The following is a 9,825-nucleotide window of genomic DNA, read 5'->3' on the forward strand; positions in this document are numbered from 1 at the left end:
AGAATAGAGCGAACACTTATTCGAACCCAAATTTAGACCTATTAATAATATTCAAAAGCTTTTCATTGTCGAGGACGTTTTTACTTTTTGAAAAAAATTGAAATCAAGAAGAGGAAAGTTTGAAGAAAGGGAAGGAGAGTTTGAAGTTTTCGAGAAACAAAAGAAGACGAGGCTCAGTTTAGAATTAAGGATGGTGAATGAAACAGACACCCACGTCCTCATCTCCTCTGCTGCTGCGCTTCTTCTGAAAATTCCTCTCTTGCATAGTGTCTCTCAGCTTCTTGCGACTTTTCCGGACTTTTGAGATTAGTCCACCAAGGGGAGTCAAGTGAGTTCTGAGACGAAATAAGAGAGGGACAACTTTTATCTTTTCTTTTTTCCTTGCAGAGGCAAAAGAAGAGAAGGCAAAGTCGTTAAAGGTGCGGTTGCACCCAGTAACTTCATCATCTCTCTTTTGTTTTGTTTGTTTTACCTCCTCGGCGGTCGTCTGTGTCTTGTGTGTGTGTACATGAGAATCGAGAAGGAGCGGACCAGAAGCGCAGTGACCTCCTATCCAGTAGGGTTGGAGAGTTTCAAACTTCGGACATTATTATCGTGTTAAACGCGTTGCCCATTCGGTGGTGGTGTTAACTTCTTGTGGGGTCTTTTTTTTTCCTGCGTTATATTGCCTTCGCTATCTGTGTCTGTTTGGGCTGCACAATCATTGCCGGCATTGCCCGTCGTATGTTTGTTATTTTGCACCGACGAGCGTCACGAACGTGCGCATCGGGACAGGACGAGGCGCAACACAAGAGCGATGGCGGACGAAAGGGAGTGGATGGGTTGCGTAGGTGGGATTTAATTAAGCAGCCATACAAAATGAAATGTCCACCCTTGCCAGTAGGTCGTTTTTTTTTGTTGTTGTTCGAACTAGCCATAGGAGGGATTATAAGAGAACCAGAAATACCAGATAAAAAGTAATCATATATTCGGAAACCTTTTCGGGGCTCTGCTGGGCTACTCCTCCCTCTTAGTGTTGCAGTTTCAAAGTGGACAGAGAATAAGAAGAAGGGGGACCAGGCAAGGCAACACCAGCAGGATGTTTGTGTGTCTGCCTGTCTGGTCGGTGTGAGGGAGCACAGAGACAAAACCTTCCCGTTGCATCGGACGAACAATAAAAGCCACAGCGGAGAATCCTCTCGTCATCCGACCCGCACACAAACACATACGAGAGGGAGGCGATAGTCGGTGGGGTCGAGCCGTCGAGGGATAATGAAGTGAAAGGGGGGGGGGGGGACGGGGAGAAGAAGTGAAACAAGGAGAAAAAATGGGAAAACGGTATTGAATAACACTTAAAATTATGCTGCATTCTATTATACCTGCCCTGCTATGAGAATTATGGTAAATGGGCTTCTCTTGTTCCAGAGTAGTGGGGTCTTCTATTAAAACCGACTGGAAATGACAAAATTTTTGATCATTTAGAAAATTCATTTCTGCCGCGTTTCTAAACCGAGTTCAGGAAAAGTAGTGTAAATATTTGTGACTGGATTGTGGCTTGCGAGTTACCACCCAACGACTTTTGAAACTCTGGGGAGGTATTGGATTATTTAGTAAACAATTCCAATCGGTTGTATCAGAAGACTGGAGGGGTGAACGAGGCGATGTCGGTGGCCTCCGTTCTTGTGAGACAACAACAACACAAACAGCAGCCCCAGAGTACAGAGAACAGCGTCAGAAATCAGAACGAGGGGTCCCTAACGGTAATGGTAGAGGACGCAAAGATGGGCGGCGGAATTTAACTGATGAGAGACGACTGGCGTGTAGAGTCTCTCTGCTGAGAACAGAGAAGAGGCTATGCGACGCTAAAGAGGACACAGCAGCATCTGAAAGCAAAAAAGACGAACCATCTGCTCTCCGGATAGCCGACGGATCTCTTATTCTTAAGAAACAAGCGACGACACATCTGACAATCTGACGGCCCTGCCATGACGGCCTTCATCTATGATGCGCACATTGAGCTCTTTAAGGCAAAGTGATTGCGTCGCAGTCAATCTCGGAGTTAAGTGGCACAGGGATTATGTCAATCCCTTTGCTCTTTAGCCTTAAAAAAATTGATTTTGCCATTTGTGTTATCATTAGAGGCGTTCCCTATAAAATGTCATCTACTACTACTAGGTAAAATAGAGAGAAATGTTTGAACCGGCTTTTACTTTATTTTTATTAAATTCCGAAAGGAGAAAGAAACGGTACTCAGACAAACAAAAAATAAAAGACAATGTCACGAACAAGATGTAAAAATCCATTATTCTACGCACCTAACGCCTAGCTGTTTTGAGAGGCAAAGAATGAAGGAATGAGAGATAGATGGAATTGGAATGGGATGTGAGACAGTGAGAAAGAGAAAGAAAGAAAGAAAGAAAAGAGATGGATGAAATTTGATTTATGATAGCCGCTCGGAGTTTTTTTTTGTTTTTTTCTGCGCCGCTCACGCCACCGTGACCGTTCACCCGTTGACTGATGGATGATCACACAGTCGGGCCGTTCACCACGACAACGGCAGTTTCCCCCTCACATGGCTATCGCACAGATGGATCTGTCGTGCGGTTGGCCGTGATCAAGTACGGGATGACGAATTCGGCACGGCCCTGATTGCCGCTATTCACACAGGACGACTCGCTCACGTGGTAGTGCTAACGAACGGGCGGAGGAACCCAAACGAAACCTCTTCAGGCACACCAGGGCTGATGTGACGTGTCCATCGACTTTTATTTTTATTTATTTTATTTTATTTGTTTTGTTTTTTTCTTTCTTTTGTTTTCGCTTCACCGGGGCGGTCAACTGCTCCATCCACAAATTCGAGCTAATGACTTTCCGTATTCCATTGATCTGAAATACGAGTTTCACCTGATTTTGAGTTCCTCTGAGTTATTTATTTACGCTTCTCTCTGGACGTGGCTCTTTAGCGGTTAGCGTGAACGCGATATAAAATTTAAAAGGAAACACCCAGTCGACCCACTTCGTTCACAATTTGGAATTTGACATGAAGACAAACGGTTTCCCAATGGCCGCTGGTTCTACCAAGAAATCCTATATCTAGACCGGTAATCAAATTGTCTTGTGAATATTTTGAGTTTCTCTCCTTCGTGATTCAACCGCACTCAATTAAAATGAACATCCCAGCCAGAAATAAGAAGAGTCAAAGGGAGAAGGAGAGACCCTCTAATTTGAACCGTTTCAATTATACGAAGCAAGGAGGAAATTACAGTAGAGCAACTGAACGCAAGAGATGGAAAAGGTCCATCACGGCCAACAAAAAGAACGAACGAACGAAATGAGAAGGTTGGACTATAACCCCGCCACAGGCGCGCTGTTTGTGTTGCGTTCAAAGATGAATGCGATTTCAAGTTGAAAAGGAGCAAAATAGCAGAAAGAACCTGAGCGGCGTATGCGTGTTGTGTCGTTATTCATATTCCCCCTTTGTTAATGGATGTACTCGGATGTACTTGAATGTGTGTACAAGCAGATTCGTTTCTTTTTCTTCCATATTTGATTGTTGCATTGTGCCGGTGATGATTGCGCAGCGGTCGGGCGGTTTCGGGATTAACGGTCGACCACCTCGTTGTGGTTTTGTTCCTTCCATCCACTTTTTTGCCTGTGCTGTCGTGTTGTCGTGTTGTCTGTGTGCGGTGGTGAATGCGCGTAACATGTGCAAGCCATAGAGTAGGAGATGGGTTCTCTCGGGTTCTCTTTATTTCTTTCCCTTTTTCGGTTTGTTTGGTTGCGCGCCTCTTTCCATCCCTTGTGACAATCCACGTACTACATGGTGACTTGACACGCGAAACCAACGGCGAGGCTCAAGAGAGAAACAGAGGGGCAACGAAAAGGAGAAATGGAATAAGGAAGAGGAGAGCTGTTGCTGGGAGGAGTCACATATGGCCCAGCCAAAGTGACATGATCTTCTTCGCCCTTCCAAGTTCCAGCTTCCATCCCTCGGCTCGCTCTGTTGTGTCCTGTGCTAAACACATACAAACAGACACACGCTGACCATGTGTGTCAGATCTCAGATTGTATTATCGTTAGCCAACTTTTTTGGTCAGGTTTTTCTCTTATTCTTTTGTTTTGCGTTCCTTAATCTTTACTAAATACATTGGCGTCGTGTGGCGTCGCTCGTACCGCCAAGTGCGCCTGGCTGCTGCTGTTGGAGATTTTTTCGGTTTGAAGTCGACGTTCTGGAACCCGTTGAGCTATGAGACTAACCAACCAAGAATGTCTTCTGCGATATCTGTTCTCTTTCACCAAATTTCTTCTTTTACTTTTTTCTTTTTTTTTCAGAATGTTTTTAAAATTCCCGCGTTGGAGTTTCAACAGAGATCCACGGTTACAAAAGGTTTTTTTTTGTCTGAAAAGAAATTTGTTTTATCGTGAGCTATTCGAGAAGGATCAGTCACCCCTTTGACGTCATGTTCTTTTCTTTTATTTATTTTTGTATTTATTTTTGTTAAGACTTTTAAGAAAATTTAATAAAGGAAGAAATGAGACACTGCGTTTCGATGCTACATTTGACTGGTGAAGTTGATGACGACCAACGCTTGGACCAACGGGATATTTCTCTAGCGGTTTAGCCCCGTAAAATCGTAACTTGGAAACATTTTCATTTTGTGTGATTATTTTGTCGTGTAAATTATCGACTTGGATTTTACACGTCAATGCTTAGATTTCGTTGCGGAACGGTTTGATAGGCCGAACGAAAGTAACCAAATCAACGATTTGAAATTTAAATAATTAATGTTAAAACAAATAAAAATAAACTAAAATTTTCCGGAAATGTGAAGATATATTACGACCGTGTGGCAAACGTATCCTCACGAAAACAAATAAATGGCGAGAAATAATATGAATGCGAGGTGAAGAAAACGATGGAAAGATATTTTTCCATCATCCCTCGACAGACCAGCAGCAGCTAGACGGAACAGTGGACCTTTCGAGCTGTAAAACATCAAATGAGAGAACAGCGGGTCTTTCCTTTTTGAGGAGTTCTCGTCTCCCCTCGCCGTGTGAGTGCAGCAGATCCATAAGCTGCTGCTACTTCCTGCCTATTAATACACGACCGCTTCACCACCGAAAAACATCAACACGGATTGCATGAAAAAGGAAAACCAACAAAAGCGAAGGAAAAAGAACAAAAGCTTCCAGTTAATTTCAACCAAACACTAAAAGATGAAATGTTCCGTCCGCTTTTCAAAATGCCAAGGAAATATTTTCTCCGAGACGTGACGATCTCAGCGTCAAACTCATCTAATTTCGCAACGCGCATATACAATTCCAATGTGTGTAGTGGGTGTAATGGATTCCGACCCGCTTCTAACTGGCCCTCCTGAATTCCACAGACTGAAAAACAAAATTCCCTTCATCATCAAATCAAAAGGAAAAGAAAGAAAAGAAAAGGGGAAATTTTTCATCGGATCTTGTTACAAACACGGCGGGTTCTTCTTCTTCTCCTCCATTGCACCGACTCAATACGTACGTGCATTTACTGCACGCTGCATTTTCATTCGTTTTCCCTGTTTTTTTTTTTCCTCTCCTTCCTTCCTTTCTTTTCAGGTTGAAATGAATTTCCCAGTATTTTCGTGTACTTGTGTGTGAGGGTGTTCATGAAAGAAGATTCAAAAAGAAGAAGAAGAGAAGGAGGAGGAGGAGAGCTTGTTTCGGTGATGTGTCGAGTCTGATGGGGCACTGATTTCTCCTCACCGGGGTCCCACTCTCCCGAGTTCGGAGTTTGACTGAAAGATGAGGGGAAAAAGAATCAAAGAATCAAAGAATAAAAGAGAAAACACGGACAGAGCGAGAGGTTCATCGGGCGCGCGCGGTCGGCACGGTGGAATAGAAGACGAAAAAGAAAAAAAGACGAAGATGGATCGGGTTTTTTCCCTCTTTTCGGTTCCTGACGTTCCTCTTCTCTGTCGGTCGGCGAAATGTCTGTCCCACTACAACCCCCATTCTCCTCTGTTTTTCTCCTCGCTGTGGAATCTAATTCTTTTCTAGCCCTGACTAGAGGGTAGAGTAGAGAGTGGTACTTTGACTACTACTAGTACTACAAAACTACCATGTGTACCAATATACACACCATCCATCGCCCATCAGTCGACTGGAAATGACCCGCAGTGTACCGCATCTCTTTTTCTCTCTCGGCTCTGGCGGTCAGGCATCGCTGAGCTGAGCACGTTTGTACTTTGTCTGTGTGGAACGCGTATGGCAGATATAAATATAAACGACAAACGGCAACAACAACAACAATTGTTGTGGATATAGAAAGTGTGAGCTCCGAGTGCGGGATGGGTTCCGTATTTTTGTTCTTTTGTTTTGGTTTCAAAACTTTTTTCTTTATATTTTTCTTTTGTCCGCTCGTTCGTTTCAAACAACATCAGCAGATGAGTTACCCGATTGTCGACCCTGACATAATATCCTCTTGGATGTCCAGGAGGAGACCAACAATAGACAATTTTATTATCTGCTAATTATTCACATCGTTTCTTGTTGACCGCAGGATATTTCCCTTTCTGGGGATGAGCTAAAAATTGCAATTAATTAATTTCGGAGCATTTCTATTGAATTTTCGTTGAATAGAATAACATATAATTACAAGTCTTTTACACACTGCCGCGATTGTGTATGTGATGATGTAACCAATTGCATAGGAAGGCCATCATCACCAGACAACGAAACGACCCCGAGTCGACTAAACAAAAGAAAAGTCAAGGGGAGCGAGAGAACAAGAGCAGCTAGGAGACAAAAAAGATGAAAAGAGAAAAACTTGAAAGGGAAAATAAAAAAAAGAGAAAAAGAAGAAAAGGTCATTCATTTCCAATCAGCGGTGCTGCTGGGGACCCAGTCTTGGGCTCGTTACCGAGAGAAGGGAATTAGGAAAGCGATGATGAGCCCTTAATGAACGGAGACCAAAGCAGCCGGGCTGCATGGCTGCAACCAAGAAAAAAAGCAAGTAGTTGGCGCTGCCACGACAAACCATGGAATCACCAGAGTCTCGGGGAAAGACGGCGAACGGAAATTAATTATACAACCAGTCAAAACGGAAAAAATTCGTTGCTCTCAAAAAATGGTTCAAAAATAAAATTGAACGAGGCATGTAGACGCGCTGTCCCTTTCTCTTTTCTTGAAAAGATCCTCAAGTCACATTGACGCGAGAGGGGGGGGGGAGGACTGACTAATCAGACGACAAGGCTAGTGAGATAATATGTGGAGCACATGTCCCGATGGCGTCAGAGCCTCACAAGGGCGAACCGCGCTTACAGCAGATTCTTTCCGTCAGTTTCTTTTTTTGTTTTATGTTTAAGCTTTTTTTGGGAAAAGAAAACGGTTTAAAAGTGTCAGCCGATGGAAAGCTGACTTTGATTTACAAAGTTTTAACTAGAAATACGGAAGATGTCGTCACAAGTCGCAGCCCCCCACCCCAGCTCGTAATTCATGTGATTTTCCTTATTAGAATGAGAAGTAGAAGACGACGATGGGTTCTAAACTTGGTGGTGTAACCCTCTGACTCGTACGAATCCCTCAACTACTCCTCGCACGGTCTCTCGCCTTTCATCTGGAAGAAGAGGAACACCACAGACTACCTGGGTTCTTGTACAACAAACAGGGTTCCCTCCCAGTGTACCTCTCACAGTCTCACCTTTTCTCCTTCCCGACGTGTCACGGTCTTTTCTCTCTTTTCAGTTTTTTTTATTTTGTGAAGCAAATGCCATGACAGCTGCATAGTCGCACGGCTTTTACGACAGTCTCTTGGTTTTATGTCGCACTAACACCTCGTCGTCAAAGAAAACAAAAGATGAAGAGAATGAAGCCGACGATGGCCATTACATTTCACATGCGCGCCCTTCGCGTGGCCGCGACATCTCTCAATCAGAAATCGGATACTTTCATTCCCACAGAATGCGGGACATTTGTTTGCTATTGTCGGTCTTCTTATTGTTGCAAGTTGTTGGCTACACAATTCCTTGGGTTAAAAGTCCTTCGACTGCCTAACGCAGAGATTAGCGATTTTTTGTTGCGTCCCTGGAAAAGTGGAAATCATAAAAAAAATTGGACAGAGCCGGACAGCGCAATTGTTTTCCAGGCAAGAACCACAAAAGGACAAAACAGGACACAACCCAACTGACCAAAACGGTCATTATACAATCCATCACACTGTTGAGCTCATTTTCGTTTCTTTCGTTTTCACTTGGAATTTTCAGTTTTTTTTTATTTGGAAAATCTGCTGACAGGGACTGCATCAACTCTCTCTCTCTCTCTAAGCACGTAGCATTGTAGTTGACAATGAAAGCCGACGTAACGAAATAGCCCCGGTGACTCACCTTTTATTCAAAATCTGATGTCAGTTGTTCTAGTTGATTTGGTTCCGAAGTTGGAGACGATTATTTCCAACGTCTTTTGGCAAATCAAAAAGGAAACCAAGGTGATCACGATGGGTGTGACGGTCGACCGGTCCGGAGACTCGATGACAGAAAATCCAACCAGAGATCACGTCCGACACACACTGATGTTAGTTAATCCGATCTGTCGATGCACCGACGAACCAATTTGGCGAGGAACTGGACACGGGCAAAAACACGGGCGGGAAACAGGAAAACGACACGATGGTCGAAATTGATCCGCCAAGAGACCGGGAAAAGGACAACAAGACCTTCGTTTTTCCTTTTTTCGACTGTGTCCTTAATTCGAATTGATTGTCAATTGATCATTCAACTTGGACTGCCAAGTGGAAAGGATTCAATTGGTTTGACAGTTGACTTGGACTCTCTCTCTTCATGCTGCGAAATCAGCCATTCAATCAAATTTAATTGATAGTCGGGGTCACTTGGACACTCTCTTTATCTTTTCTTGATTTTCGGTTTTCTCTTCTCACAGCCGTCGCGCAACTCTTTCCAATATTTCAATTTGCACTGGCGGATTTCACCCACTCGGATCGGCACTTTGATAGGAAACGGCACAAAACACGGCGAAATATTCAACGCGAAGACAACAGACAGAGAAAGTGACTGTCTGTTTTGTTTGTTGTTTTTTTTTGGCCCCAAAAAACCCGAAACTTGGAAAACTTTGCAAACGACGAGATACGAAGCAGGGAGACGTGAGACGTACCTACGTTGTAAACAGCTCGACTGCTGCCGCCCTACTGACGTCCTTTGCTGTGCAGACGGTTGGGTTAACAACACAAGAGGGCGCCTCCTGTGTGTGTGTTGTGTGTGTGCGCGCACAGCATCGACTCGGGACTCGCATAGTCGAAGAGGGAAGCCATGGGCTCGAGTCGTTTTCTCTCCTTCGTCAATGGCCCGCAGCGATGAGCGAGCGAGCCCCGTAAAAAATCCAGAAATATAAATAATAATAATAATAATAATCGAGGAGAAATATCGCCGTCGTTGACTCGCGTTGTGTGCGCCAGAGTGGGCGCAGCTCATCGGAGAAAAGCGAAACGACCGGGAGAGACGGGGAGAAACGCGGAGAGACGAGAGAAGAGTAAGGGAATCTTATGGGAAAATATCAAGACAAGAAAAGAAGGGCAAAAGTATTATTCGATATCGATTGCACCGGGTGGGTTGGACGGCCATCATAGAGCGGGCGAGTTTTCTCTCTCTCTCGTTCTCTTCTTGACTTCCTTTCTTCTCCATTTGTTATGTATAGGCCTATACACGTAAAGAAATAACGTCTACCCGCCTAAACGTTATTGGATGATGTACAGATATGGACGATGTGATGGACTCGATCCGACTCTTGGTGCAACGTCTACCAGCAGAAGCGGTTCGATTGGGGGGGAATGAAAAAGTCAAGGAAACGACA

At 44.1% G+C, this 9,825-nt stretch overlaps 1 protein-coding gene across 2 annotated transcripts in view; it reads right to left on the minus strand.

Moving 5' to 3' along the window:
• Window positions 1-9,144, minus strand: part of LOC124326053 (discoidin domain-containing receptor 2-like) — a 33,187-nt gene extending 24,043 nt beyond the window's left edge. For both annotated transcript variants that reach the window (XM_046784650.1, XM_046784652.1), the window contains exon 1: window positions 8,346-9,144. The gene's annotated coding sequence lies outside the window, so the exon portion shown is untranslated. The remainder of the gene's footprint in view (window positions 1-8,345) is intronic.
• Between the last annotated feature and the right edge of the window lie 681 nt (window positions 9,145-9,825).

Source organism: Daphnia pulicaria, chromosome 2 (assembly GCF_021234035.1).
Source record: "Daphnia pulicaria isolate SC F1-1A chromosome 2, SC_F0-13Bv2, whole genome shotgun sequence".
Lineage (NCBI taxonomy): Eukaryota > Metazoa > Arthropoda > Branchiopoda > Diplostraca > Daphniidae > Daphnia > Daphnia pulicaria.